Source organism: Mus musculus, chromosome 8 (genome assembly GCF_000001635.26).
Source record: "Mus musculus strain C57BL/6J chromosome 8, GRCm38.p6 C57BL/6J".
Lineage (NCBI taxonomy): Eukaryota > Metazoa > Chordata > Mammalia > Rodentia > Muridae > Mus > Mus musculus.
Window position 1 is genome coordinate 10,760,496 of NC_000074.6, and position 15,069 is coordinate 10,775,564.

Consider the following 15,069-nt stretch of genomic DNA (forward strand, 5'->3'; position numbering starts at 1 on the left):
AAACAAATTGTGGAAAGGGAATTTCTTTGACTTGCTTGAGAAACAAATCCTGTTACAGAATTGTTGACTTTCTGTAATTGCCTTTAAAACCCCAGTGGAAGGCTGTTACACTGAGCTCATGGGTGACGTGTAGAGAAGTGCAAGACACACACATACACACATGAATACACATGCACAAGAACACAGACACACTCATACACATGCACACACAGAAGAACACACGCATGCACGCATGCACGCATACACACACACACACACACACACACACACACACACACACACACACACACACTGGCTGTGGACCTAGCTCACCCTGCTAATTACCCTGCCTGCACGGACACCGCTGTTCTCTTATTTTCTGCCTTCTCCGCCTGTGAGGCCCCTCAGCAGGGTGGTGCTTCAGGACTGTCTGGCCTGGGAGACCTTTCCGTCTGGGACAGTACCATTCTGTCTAGACGGGGAGAGCCCATCTGCTCTGCCGGGACTCTCAGTGCCAAGCGCACCTCCCTCCAGCCTCTGCCAAAAGCTTCCTTTTGAGCACTGTGAGTTGCAAGAACAGGCTGTCAAAACCATCCCTCCAGTGTGGCCTGTGCTTCCCTGCTTCCCGCCACTGGGCCTGCTCCTGGTTTGGCAGAGTCCTTTGTCCTCTTCAGCTTATGCCTTTGCCAGGGAGAGTGACAGCCAGGAGCAAAGGCTGCTCTCACCATCTCCCTAGTCATTTGTGAGAGCAAGCATAGTGCCTGCAAGGCTGGGCAGAACCCCCCTTCCGCTCTCCCCCTCCCTCCCCAGCTGTTTGCAAAGGACCGGAGGCTCCTCCTCAGAGCGGCAGAACCAGGGTTAATGCTCAAGAGAGCTGGGCAGTCCAGGGCAGCTCTCAGCTAGGCTGCTGTAAACAGAACCTCGGTCAGACTCTTAGATGTGCTGGGGCCTTTCCAAGACCCGTTAGACATCTAATAGAAACGTCATAGTCCACATGAAGCTTATTACTGCGCAGACGTGAGCCCCACAGTTCAAAGGTGCTGCTTCAATTTAATGAAGGGACTTAGTTCAGTAAAAGTTTATATGCTGCAAGTTTTCCAACTTGTCTGCTCCGTCTTTATATTATGGGTTATTCAACTCACCATAATGAAACCTTCAAAGAACTCAATCGCCCCGGGGCTGGCAGTCTTTCCAGATCAGACACCTCAGGACAAATAACTTTGGCGCTTTCTAAGCACATGGAGTGATGGGACTTTTATTCTGTTTTTCATTGCTCGGCACAAAAATCCACAGCTCCTTTTCCCAGGCCTTTAGGAAGGCCTATCAGGAAAGGGGCAGCAGCCTGCTTTCTTTGGTGAGGTCATGATTTTCCCTGTCGCAAGAAACTGTACTTCGAATGGACCGTGGAATGTGTAAAGAAACTCTGATACAATTCCTGGCAAGCAGGAAACAAACTATCACTCGATGGCATTGTCATCCTACAATGTTCAAAGAGGCCTCTTTGTTATGCCTCTTATTACTTAGGAATAAAAGGGGGTTACCTATATTCTTCTGTGGGGAACGTATAAACCCTAGGGTGCCCTTTATTCAGGCACAGTGGCGAGGTTGGCATTAGAAACCCAGCCTGGCTCCGCCCCTGTGAAGGGGCAGAGGGGAGGACAGCTTCTCAGCCTGCATCCCCACCAAGCATGCTCTGCGCAGCTCTATCAAATGGTCTGCGCTGTTACACCTTTGACCCATGGGCACTGTAGTGAAGCAATTGCTCTTCTTCTTTCACTGACTTATTAAAATATAAGTCACAATAGCAGCCATTCAATACCCATGTGACATTAATAATGCAGAGATGTGGGGACCCAGGATCCTACAGCATGTTAAGATCAACACGAAAAAATCTTAGCCTTTTTGTCCGGAGTCTATTTTCCTTGTTCCTGCCAATTTTTTTTTTTTTTTAAAATCATGTATACTAATCAGTAAAATTCTTTTATAGTTAATTGCTGTTGAGCAACAGCCACAGATAGAACGCTAAACGAGAAAGGGAAAATAATATAAAATGGAAGGAGAGAAGGGAGGTGGGAATGAAGGAGGAAAGGGAGGTAGGAGATGGAGAGGAAGGAGGGAAGAATGGAAGGATGGAGGGAGGGAAGGAGGGAAGGAGGGAGGGAGAGAAGGGGGAGGGAGGGACAGAGGGAGGGAGGGAGGGAGGGAGAGAAGGGGGAGGGAGGGAAGGAGGGAAGGAGAGAGGGAGAGAAGGAGGGAGGGAGAGAAGGAGGGAGGGAGAGAAGGAGGGAGGGAGGGACAGAGGGAGGGAAGGACAGAAGAAGGGAGGGGGAAAGGGAGGAAGGAGATGGAGAGGAAGGAAGGGAGGGAGGGAAGAAGGGAAGGAGGGAGGGAGAAACAGTAAATAGCAAAGCTGCCTTGCACTTCATTATTTCAAAGACCCTGATCTCCCTGTTGAATAAAACCCACAGTCTTCAGGACAATGGTGAGCAGATCCTTACAGAATCAGTCTTTTAACTTTGCACCTGTTGTAGGGTCTTGGAGAAAATACCAATTCAGTTGATAGTTTCCAAAAGAAAGTGTTTCACAGTGTTTCAAGCCTTCAGTGGGAGTTGGTGCTCCTGGATCCTTAGACTGCCTCATCTTCACAACCTGGTCTCCCATCCTGAGAAGCTGAGGTAAAGGATGTGTCTGAGTTCCTGAGCAAGTCAAGGAAGCTCTTCAAAGTCTGCTTAGCATTCTGGAATTCAGGGTGCGTTCTTTCAACCATGCCTTACACAGTGGGATTTCCATAGCTTATCCTAAAACTTCTTTTCTTTCCCCTGGTTTAATAATAAATTCCTCAGGAAATTGCCCAATAACTGCCACATAAGGGAGACAGATGTTCTGAAGAAAAGAGCAGTTTATTTGATTTTATATCTTTGCACATATGCATGGCAAGTCATAAATTCTCTGAGGTGCCGTGAGAGGAAGGTGAGGCTGTGGTGAATTTCAGGAGACCGTGCTCTGCATGGCTGGCATGGATCTGTATGTTCCAAAAGGAAAGAGATTCCAGTGTATGGATGAGTGACAGGTGTCCTACTTCTTGGGCTAACCACAGTGTTTGCAGACACACCTTCCCCCCAAACCTGTTGTCTGTCTTCCCATATGGCTCTGGTCACTTTGGTAGCAGAGGGTTGTGTGTTTTGTTTGTTTTGTTTTGTTTTCTGATTATAAGATTATATATTTGATACAGAAAAATCTTAGAATAAAAAATAAATAGGGTTGGCTACATCGCTCAATAAATAAGAGCACTTGCTGTGCAAGCATGAAGAGCCAAGGTTAAATCCCCAGGACTCATGTAAAAGTTGGGCAAGGTCGCATTATGCCTGGACCATAGGGGATGGAGACAGGATTGCCTAGGCTTTGCTAGAGTGCTGGATTCAAGTCTCTGTCCACATTCACAGGAAGAGTTGGAGGTTTCTCTCCCAGCAACTTCAGAGCTCCCATTTGAACACAGCCACCCCAAGAAGCTGCCTCGGTTTCCCACACTGAAGAAGGCATTTCCTTCCTGGGTGAGAGCTCAGAGAGTGCTGGAAAGGCACATGAGCCTCAGTTGCCACTGGAAAGGGGAAGTCTGTAAGAGATGCACTGCAATAGGAATGAGTCAGGAAGTCCCAGGCAGTGCATGAGCATCTTGGCAGAGAACATTGTGCAGAGCCTATACAACCAGGATGAGAGTTGAACGGCCTGAGCTGAGACCACCATGGGTGAGGTTTTCACTCTCAAGCTTTCCTGGGCACTGTAATAAGGCACAGGCATCTCTCTGCATTATCTGAATCCTACCTATTATGTCTGTGTGTCTGTCTCTCCAACCAAACCATCTACCCATCATTCTCCTGTTTATCACTCTTTATCTATTCATATCTATCCATTCATTCACCCACCCATCCATCTATCATCTATTGATGGATCAATTGATCTATCTATCCATCTATCCATCCATCTATATCATCTGTCATAAATCATCTATGAATTTTTCACCCAACCATCCATCTATTCACTCATTCTAATCATCTAACTACCCTTCATTTGCCCTATCTATCTATCTATCTATCTATCTATCTATCTATCTATTATCTATCTATCTATCTATCTACCTATCTATCTATCATAAGTCATCTGTGTATTTTCTACCCAATCATTCACCTATCCACTCACTCTAATTATCTAACTACCCATCATCAGTCTGTCTGTCTGTCTGTCTGTCTATCTATCTATCATCATCTATTCATTTATCCATCTTTCCACCCACCTATCATCATACCTACTGATCCATCTATTCACTAATCTATCCATCTATCTGCTCATATATCCTTCCATCCACCCATCCATAAAATACATACATAATATATGCAGTATATACATACAAACATACATCCACTAACATATCCATCTGTCTATCTATGCATCAATATCCAATTACCTACCATCCATCTTTCTATCCGTAATTGCCTGTTAGCTTGTTTGTAATCTTTCTGTGTTCTTTAATCTGTGCATCAGTACAAACCACCTACAATGCTGTAGGTTTTCAGCAGCATCAGTATCATGAAACTTAAATTATGTTTTTTTAAAATCATAAATTACAAAAGAATTTCTTGTGTGATGATGGTCAACTGATTTTATTTTATATCAAAAGACAGAACATTTGTTATCCAGTTCATAATCTTAGCATACTGTGCCACTGGGCTAAGAGACAATGGCAGGAAACTTTGGTTTGTTGAAATGAGGTTTTAATTGAAATATTTACATTACTTTTCCCCTTCTTCTCTTCCCTCAAATTTCCCCCATGCCCTCCAACTCTCAAGTTCATAGCCTTTCTTTCTTAGATTATATTATTGTTAGATGCACACACACATGCGCGCGCACATGCACACACAAATAAATACAGTCTAGTCCATTTTTGTTGTTTATTGATTGTGTGTATATGGTTTCAAGGTTGGCCACTCTGCCCTGCACAACCAGCGAGGGAGCTCATCCCTGGCCAAGGCTAACTGCCCTTCTCTGAGATGTCCTTAGCTACATGTAGTTCTTTATCTGATGGTGGTACCTCACAGAATTGTCCTTCTCTGTTAACATGTCCATTGACGTTACATTGTTCCAGGCTTGCTCATGCCACCATTTCTAAGAGACTGATTCATCGCCTACTGTCTGGTATCCTGACCCCTACAGTCTTTGCACCCCCTCTTCTACAGCGTTCCCTGAGTCAGAGAAGTAGGGTTGTGATGTAGATGCACCTGTTGGCTCTCTGGTGTTCAGCCTGTTCTCTGCATTGGGTGTAGGTGTGATTTCCTATGAGGACTTCCATGTGCTTTGAAGAGAGATTCCTTCGATGAGGAGCGGTAGCTACACTTATCGTGGGTATAAGGATAAGGTTTAGACTAGAGAAAAGAATTATACTGTTCTGGCAAAGTGATGGTAATAGATTCTTTTCTAAGGTCCATAACCTCACTAGCCCCAGGAAGCTGTCTAAATGTCCAGTATAAGGCATGATTTCCCTCCTGTTGAATGGTTGGTTCTTAAGTCCAGTTACACATCTTTTGGTAGCAACCGACACATGTGTGAACTGTCCAGAGAAGTCCAAAAAGGCTAAATATAGACACTGTGTAGTCTGAGAACATCTTTTTCTCTTTTGGGGTTTTATGATGCTTATTCAACTGGTGATGCACCTGGTCATAGCATCTTTTCACTTCAGGTTATTTAGTAGTGAGTTACATTTGAACAGCTTCAATCACCTCTTGCAAATGGTTGTTCTGTTGAAGACATGGTCCAGTTTAAGTCTGTTCCCCAACCAAGGCTCTCAAACACCACACCTATTGTACAATACATGTTAGTTATTTAGCACATATATAAGTCTTTTCTAACTAAAGTGCAATTGGGGATCTATGGGGACCATCACTAGTCAATGTGCTGAGAATGAGTGACTGCTTAGTGCTAAACCCCTGGAGATACATCCATGTCAGTCTCTCTAAGGCCTAGGAAACATCACAGGAGAGGGGCTGGATAGATTGTGGAAAGTAGAATGAAGGACAAGGACGAGGGTCTTGGGGCTCTGCCTTCTGGGTACAACTAGGTGGTCAAAGCATGAACACGTGGTAGCTTGCACAGGGCCCGGGAACAAAAAATACAGAAAATAAAGAGAGACATGAAGGTAGGGGAAAGAAAGTAGTCAGGAAGAAGGAGGTGGTCAGGAGTGGAGAGCTGAGAGGGGCAGCTGTGGGTGGATGTAATCACGGGATGTTTTATTCAAGGATGAAACTGTCAAACATTTTAAAGGAGATGATAATGGAGAGAGTGTACAAGACCAAAGAACATTATAGGCATGCATGAAAATGGGAAAATGAAGCCTATTATTTTGTGCAATCATATATGGTAATACTTTTTCTAAATGTGATGGTAATATGCATTTCCCAGGAACTCTGAGACTCTCAAAAGGGTCGTTGTGCAATGTCCTTTCAGTGTGAAAATAGTTAAGTCCACCCAAAGGATCTTACTGCAAAGTGACTGCTGACTTTTAAAGAGTTGCAAACACTGCATAAAGGATTCTGTTCACCCCTCCCTCAGCTGTCCCAGTGACAGCCCCTCGGTAGCCATGGTGCTGGCGTGAACCATGCACAAGGTTCTATTTCTACACAGTGCTATCAGCCAACCTGATACTTCACTCAAACCTCACCAGTGTTCCATCAGTATCCATTTTCTGCTCCAGGATATACTTAAAACTCATAGGTCCACAGTGCCAAACTTTCATATCACCTTCATCTCCTGTCATCAGGGCCCTTTGGATAAATGCTGGAGAGACACCTTACACAGCTTCCCTCTCTGGTGCCCTGTGATTTCCTCTCGGTGACAGAGACGGCTACATGTGCTTTGTACAGCGCACCAGGAAAAGAGCTGACTGGACTGGTAACAGGTGAAGTTAGCTTTGCTCACAGGAGCTTTCTGCCTGGCATTTCCACAGATGATGAACTCTTTTCATTGAAAGGGGCGGGAGAGTAGAAATAGAAAATCAGCTGATGGAGAAATTTTAATTTTAGCAGAAATCCAGCTTGCAGGCATAGGATGAAGACAAGAAATAGGAAGCCCCACCCCTTAGCAAACACCAAAAATAGTCACCATAGGATGAAAGTGATACCTGCAGTGTAGCCAGGAACTAGGTGTTCACACATCTCAAGTATCTCATCTTTATTAATTACAACTTGGAAAATGGTAACTGTACAGTGAGAACATTAAAAAAAAAAAACCCAACAGTATATGTTTATAAGAACCCTCAAAAGGAAACAGTCATTAAAATAAAATTATTTGATTTGAAAGATGAGGTAAATATGCTTTCTTTTTTATTTTGTGCATATGAGCATGTGTGTGTGTATGTGTGTGTACACATGTGTGTATGTGGATGCTTAGTGTCTTTCTCTTTTGTTCTCCACCTTGTTTTCTGAGACAGGGTCACTCACTGTCCCAGAGTTCAACAATTAGTCAGACTGGCTGACCAGTAAGCCTGCTGAGGAAGGATGGTCCTGTCTCTCCGCTGCCCCAATCCTGCCATCACAAGCGTGGGTCAGTACTTCCAGCTTTTATGTGGGTGCTGAGGATCTGAACTGCCTGCTGGCATGGTAAGTATTTCAACACTGAGCATGTATCTCCTTGGCCTTCTGAGGCAGACACCTTAACATGTGTTCTGTTAAATGCATCTTTTTTTAAACAAGCTGTCCATTGGTAACCTCTGTGAACCATCCCCCGATTGTCCAATTGTTTGCTGTCTACTGGCTTATGCTCCATTTTCATTCCTGAAGGGTTGGTGTGTTAGCCACTTTCACCGCGCTCATTCCACCCCAACCTCCTGCTGTGAACATTTCCCTCAAAACATGATACATTGTTTCAGAGTGATGTCCTATTGTTTCTTCTCTTTTAAACAATACTGTGGTAGAGCATCTCACTGACCATTTGCAAAGTAACTCAGCATGTTCCCTTTTATAACGATCTCTGTGATGAGATTTCTGTCTGTGCTTAGCACTGTACTCCCCTCCTGCTCCCCTCCTACCACCCTCTCTAGTAGTATTCCTCCCTTCTAAATAATTCACTCCTTCCTCTAGGTAGCCTCCTTTCGAGCTGTGTATGTGCATGTGTGTGGTGTGTGAATGTGTGTGCACATGTGTGAGTGCATGTGTTTAAATCCAGAATCAATGTTTGAGAGGCAGTGTCATTCTAAGCCTGGCTTTTTTTTTTCCTTCTTAACATGATGATATCCTGCTCTATCCATTTCCTCCCCCAAATGATGTAACCCAGGTTTGCTCTCCCTGGCACTAGACCAGTCATCCACCATTAGAGGCATCCAGGCTGTCCATAGGTCATGGTTAGTCTTGATTGTCAACAATGCTGGCTCTGGAATCAACTTAACACAAGCTGACACTCCTAGAGGGATTTTCTTCATCGGGTTGTTTGAAGCAGGAAAACTCACACTAAATGTGATGGTAAGCTGGATAAAAGGCGATGGCGTTCGGGCTTTGGTTTTTGCCTGCTTGCTTTCAGTGTTGCTGGTGAGATCACTTATCCTGTTCAGTGACACTTACTTATTTGGGGTGCTCAGTTTTCACAGTGGTCTATTAATTCCAAATAGTAATCCCCCTGACAGATTTATAATTGGTAGAGATTATCTCCCATGGTGTAACCTACCTCTTCATGTGTCACATCATCTCTTTGTTACTCCATCTGTCCTGCAGCTTGCCAGCCCCCAATAACCTATAGTAATTGATTTGTTGGACCTTCACGTGTAGACAAACATGTCTTCCTTACTCTTTTCCCCCTTCCAAACCTAGTCCTTTATTTCTCATGATTGATCTTCCTGGTAAACGTCAGATTGTCTTTTGTCAGTGACATCACTCCTGGCCTTTCCCCATGGGGAATTTAAACTAATTGCAATGCTGTTTTCATTGTGAACTCTGTGCAATCTAGAACCACCTAGGAAGGAGATTTGCACCATCTAAACGTGGAGGATGTGAACCAACCACATGTCCATCTGTTGCTCTGCTTTCAATGGGTATGAACGTGATATGAGTAGCCTTGACAGCAGTAACAGCCTATAACTAGAGCCAAACAAGTCCTTCCTTCCTTCGGCTGTTTATGTTATGATATTTTATCAGAGCAATACGAAGACACAGTTACTATACCAACCAGAAAGTTTAAACTAATTTTGAAAGGAAAGTATTTTTTTTTCTAAGATTCCATTTTTCTTAGTTCAGCTCCCATTTATTTGTCTTCTGAATGGCTATGGAGAACACTGGTGATGCCATGATGATACAAGTCATAACAACAGAAGTGATGTTGTCCAATGTATTCATGGATACCAGGCATTAACCAGTCAGACATAGGCACTGCAAACAGACATACCCCTTCCTTTATCCACCGTTTAACTGAATTGAGTTATAGATATTGTATATGTTTACCCTATGGTGTGCTTAAAACAACTTTCCTTAAAGTGATATTAATCTCTAAATAACCTCCTAGCTTTATAGTTGCTTCTGAGCTCATCTGAACACCAATGTCAACTGTTATATGACGACACTAGGGACCCGATCAGGAACCTGCACAGACTCTTTCAAAGCCAAAGGTGAATGGCATATCTCAAGGAGTCATGTGGTCTTTCTTGGTATAATCTGCCGTTCTGTTCAGTCTTTGAGATTCTTTTGACTAAACAGCAACGATTCTCAAAATGTCCAAGCCACGGTATGCAATCTGAGGTTTACATGAGCCAAGACTTCCTGCCTTCACTCATAAACATGACCTCCAAGTAAGTCCTATTCGCTTGTCACCTTGGTTTAACTCCTTCTGTGACCTCCAATCCAAAGGCTTGTGTGGAGTTTTACAACTGAAAACAAGTTAGTTTTGTTAACAAAAGTACCCCTGTTCTGAAATGGGTTTTACTGACATCAAATTCCATGCGGAATGAGTTCTGACGCTAAACTGCTTCCCCTTTCAGGACCAACGAATGAAGGTGATCATTTTGGGTCATGCTTCATGGAGGTTTACAACTCAAGACATGACGATGCCACCACACCCCAAGTTCTTCTAGTTCTTCTGTCCCTCCCGGAATCTGTTCTCTCTGCACACTTGGCATGTGGTAGAAAGGTTGGAGACACTGGGGCTGAGCTGAGGGGCCCTGTACACTTATGCCACCTATAGCTGATCCACGGGTGACTGTGGTGACCTGCATGCTACCAAATTCTAGTGTTCACAAATGAGTCCAAAGTTTAGCTGAAATTTCCAACTAATTGATCCCAGGGCCATTTTGTAGGATTCTATGAGGCTCATGGTAACTCTCTCTTTAAGATATTCCTCATATGCCAACAATAAAGTTTAATTTTTTAAAAAAAAGATCTTTCTTGTATTTGTCCAAGATTGTTTAAAATGAATTACTGTAAAAACATTGTATTTCAAGTTTGGAAAAATCAATAAAATAGCTTTTTATAAAATTCTTTACAGAAATAATGGCTGGATTTTTGCCCTATGTATGTTTTCCCAAAATGTCACTATGTCATTTGAATTAATAAAATGTTCATGAGAACAACATCTAAAACTCTAAATTTTCAACATGGTATCCATATTGATATTATTTTATTTTTGGAATAGGTGATTAAACCTATGGCTTCTCACAGGCCAAGCAAGCATTTTTACTCACTGAAGGATCTTTTCATTGTACACTTGAGATGGGGGTCTCTCTAAGTTGCTTTAGCTGACCTTAAACTCATTTTGTAGTTCAAGCAAACTTTAATCAATGATTCAGCTTCCCTACCCTCCCGAGTATCTGAGAGAACAGACAGGCTTCACCAAAGCCAGCCCTACTATTTATTTTAGAAGTAGTATTTAATTTCTAAAACAATCAATAGTTCCTATTAGTATTAAGTGCTTTTAGATGATATTCTAAATATGTTCATGTGGGTTACCAATACCTTGATACATGATTCGAGGGACTGTTATCACTTAAGCTCTCATTGCATCAGACATAGGTGTTAATATCTGGACACTCGTTCATTTCCTGGGAACTGTGGAGCCTTGCCGCTCACAACTGTAGGGATAAGATAATCAAAGAGTCAGCATTTTCCCTCTACTGATGGAAGTTGTTGTGTTCAACATTTATGGCAGAGCCATGATGAGGCAACGCATTCTTCGCTGCAGTGAGTATTCATGTTTTTGCCTTCTCCAAATAGAAGCTGCACTGATACTCACAGTAGAAAAGATCCTCCATTCTGTTCTGCTTTCACACCCTGTCAGATCATGCCCTGGGAATATCTAATTATCAAATGTCATCTTTTTTTTTTCTTTTCCAATCTGCATGACTCCTACTCATTGTGTTTAAGAACAGCATTTAAGGGCTGGAGAGATGGCTTAGTGGTTATGAGCACTGATTGCTCTTCCAAAGGTCCTGAGTTCAAATCCCAGCAACCACATGGTGGCTCACAACCATCTGTAATGAGATCTGATGCCCTCTTCTGGGGTGTCTGAAGACAGCCTACAGTGTACTTACATAAAATAAATAAATAAATCTTTTTAAAAAAGAAGAAGAACAGTGTTTAAACTTTATTTAAATATTGACTTTGGTTTTAAAACTCATTTTTATCCATTAGGAACACAACACCAGCATGTCTTGCCTCCTCAAAGATCCTTAACCCTTTAATTGACTGTGTCTGTGTCCCGGGCTCTTAAATCTCTCATTGGTGCATTGCTTCTTCATACGGTTGATGGTGTTTTCCTGCTTCTGCAGAAGGAGTTGGAGATTTTAAATGGTGCTTTTCTTGACATATTAACTGGCTCAAGCTGCTATCACACTATTTAGAATGGTTTTCTTAGAAAGCAGAAATCTATTGTCTCAAACTTTAGGGGGCCAAAAGTTCCAGATCAAAGTGTCTGGAGGCCTGAGTCCTGAGCCTTGAGGGGACCTCCACGGTGGGCTTTCTCTTGGCTCTTTGATCTGCCTTTCCCTTGCACCTCTCCAAGGCTTCTTCCATCTTTCCCTTCCCGTAAGGGCAACAGTGGCATCACTGCAAACCTCAACATAATGACCTCATTCAAACTTCATTCCCTTGAAAGGACTGTGTCTCCAAATATGTGCCCACTCTGAAGTGCTGATGCTGTGATTCCACACACCAACTTTTCTACACATAATTCAGGCTACAGCATATAAAAACTAATGAGTACTGGTGGTGCTTTTTAAATTGATTGTGTAGATTTCATGCGCCTTATTTTGAAATCAGGCCTCCTCAGTTTGTAGACACAACTATTAGTTGAACCATGCTTGGGTTCTTCTGGGTTCTCTGCCCATGTTCTTGTGGCCTTTGGTGTTGATAGTGCCCTCTTCTTCATCTCTACTTTGTTTTGTTTGTTTCCTTTTGCTTCCATTTTATGCTCCGCAGATCACCAGGCAGAAGCAAACTAAATGAGAAAGGGTTTGTTCTAGCTCACAGTTTGAGTGGATAAATGTTGGGCAGTGGGTGCCAGGGGAATAAAGGGAGTGGGAGAAAACCCTCATCCCACCAGAGTTCCGGTGCTCTGGGCAGGTGGATGCAGAAGACTGCCACCCGCTATCCACACGGCCCCGGGTGGGTGTCTGGCTGTGGGAAGCCACTGGACCCCAACTCAGCGGGTGGTGGACAAGGAGCAGTCTTAGGTACCAGATTCTCAGCCTCGGGCATCCCAGACACCGTCGGACACCAAGGAAGAGCTGAGAACAGAACCCCCCCCCCCCCCCCCGGGCAGCTTGGTCAGCCCCGAATGAGAGTCCTTGGTCCATTCTGTGGCTGGAATGCAGGAAGGTCTTCCGGCAGGAGTTAGAAGCAGCTCATTAGGGGAAAGCCTATTCCATCATTCAAGCACAGCAGGCCTTGATGAGCAGAGACAGTCTGTGGGTTTAGAGCTTTATTGTAGAAAGGCAGGGAGAAGAAGAGAAGGTAGAAAGAGAGAAAGACCGGCCATGAACACGTGGAGAGAAGAGGAAAGGGAGAGAGAGAAGGAGGGCTAGAGATGAGAGTAAGAAAGGTGAGAGCTTAAAGAGAGCGAGGAGGGGCCAAGCAGCTCCTTATATAGTGGACTAGGCTATCTTGCTGTTGCCAGGTAACTATGGGGAGGAGCATACCTGGCTATAGTCAGGTAACTGTAGGGGTGGAGTCTAGCCAGAATGCCAGGAGCTTGGGACATTGTCTGCATGACTCATAGTCATATACCTTTCCTGCAGAGGCTGTGGGGGCAGAAACTTCCACAAGAGCCAGGGGTCCAGGAGACATGATCAAACACCTTCTGTCCCATGTAGGTGGAAATCACCACCCATCGGGTGCCTGGAGTTCTAGATCTTTGCTCGACTGGATACCAGGCTGTCTGTGCACAGCCCACTGCCCCACAGATAAAGTCTGCTGAGGTGGGATGGACTGGCGGAGGCCATGCTAGTCCATGTGGGACTATTAGTCCCCAGGACATGAAGAGTCCTGTCTACCATAGATCCAGTACTGACCAGGGAAGCCCAAGAGGCATTGTAGCTAGAGACCAAGTACTCAAACATATAAGTCTTCAGAGACATTATACAGTCTACTTCAAATAGGCAGGAATCACGCCCACCTAAGGGCAAGCTCACGTCTTTCCTCCAATGACTCAGATTCGTCCATGTTGACAGAGGTAGTAAACTTGCCGTCTCTTTCACACATGCCTGGCATGAGGGTTTATGTGAAGGTTACCATCATACACCCCAGAGGAGCACTTATTTGGCTCTTTTTCTGTTTAGTAAATCCCACAATGTATTGGCTGACTCCTCTGCTCTCCAGCTCTGTTAAGGCCTGAAGAGCTCAGAGTCTGCACCTGACTCTTCTGTGTGAAGCATACTTTCTACAACAGCTTCCCTGGGATCTAATTCACATGTCATTAAATGTCACTTCCTACAGTGTGGCATTGTGGATTCTGGTGGACTCAGCATTAAATGGAGTCTTGCTTGTTGGTATTTCATAAAGCAGGTCTTGTCAACACACAAGGATGTCTTGACTTCTTCATCACAGATGTGCTCTGTTGCTCTCCTTTCTGCAGCCACTCACGTGCTGGGAACTGTGTAGGCTTCTTCCATGGAGCTTTCCATGTTCACAGCTGCTCATGCTGTGGAAAGCATTGGTCAGTCATCTGCTAATTGCCCAATATCCTCCAAAGGAAGCCACAGTGTCTCAGTCGTTGCTCCAAACTGAAGTTTTCCCCTGATGCCCATCTCACTGACCATTCACATGTTGCAGTCCACCCTGGAACACATTGCTTTTCTGTTCGGCATACTTAGACCAAAACTCGGGTTACAGTTACATATTTTTATTTCTTTCATTAAAAACAAGTAGATGTTGGAAACAAAAGTGTTCATTGCTAACACGTGTTGCTCAGCTGTAAGGAGCCAAGCCTTAGATTTACATGCACACCTCACCTGAGTGGAATTTTAACAGTGTGCCCTGAGGAGGGGACTGCCACTGTGCTCAGTCCACACTGAGGCCATTGGAGCCTAGGGATGTTAAACACCATGTCTGAAGCCATACAACTTGGAGCACTGGGCTGGGAACCATCTGTAGGATAATGTGCTCAAAAAAGAACAGGGGAAGGAGCCTAGGAGGAAATGGTGAATAGCTTGTGGTATCCAGAGCTCCTGGTCACTGTGCCATATATTTGGGCATCTTTGTGCATGGTCATTCACACTTACAGTCACATGTCAGGTTCCTGTCTCCTTAAACATATAAGTGAACCAGCGGTTCCAGAACAAATTATTATTTTTTTCCTTTGCAATACATCCTCAGGCCATAACACAGCATTCTTCTAGTGTGAACAATTGAGCTGTGTTGATAAACACCCAGGTGAACAGTCCCTGTGAGACCTGGGTCATCACCACGGTAACTTACTAGAAACATGAGCCTCCCAGGATAAAGCATGTCCTAGTTTGAAACCACATTCCGGGATGTATATGTCCATAGTTAAAAACATGATAGCCTGAAATGTCTGAAAAAAATGTGTACTCCGAGGGGAATTTCACCTCCATATATATTAGTGAGTAAT

General features: G+C 44.0%; 1 long non-coding RNA gene across 1 annotated transcript in view; it reads left to right on the forward strand.

Annotated features, from left to right (window-relative positions):
* The window catches only part of Gm39129, a 31,986-nt gene extending 21,638 nt beyond the window's left edge, over positions 1 to 10,348 (forward strand). Inside the window, exon 3 of the long non-coding RNA XR_870134.2 lies at positions 7,457 to 10,348. This is a non-coding gene — a long non-coding RNA (predicted gene, 39129). The remainder of the gene's footprint in view (positions 1 to 7,456) is intronic.
* The last annotated feature ends 4,721 nt before the right edge of the window (positions 10,349 to 15,069 follow it).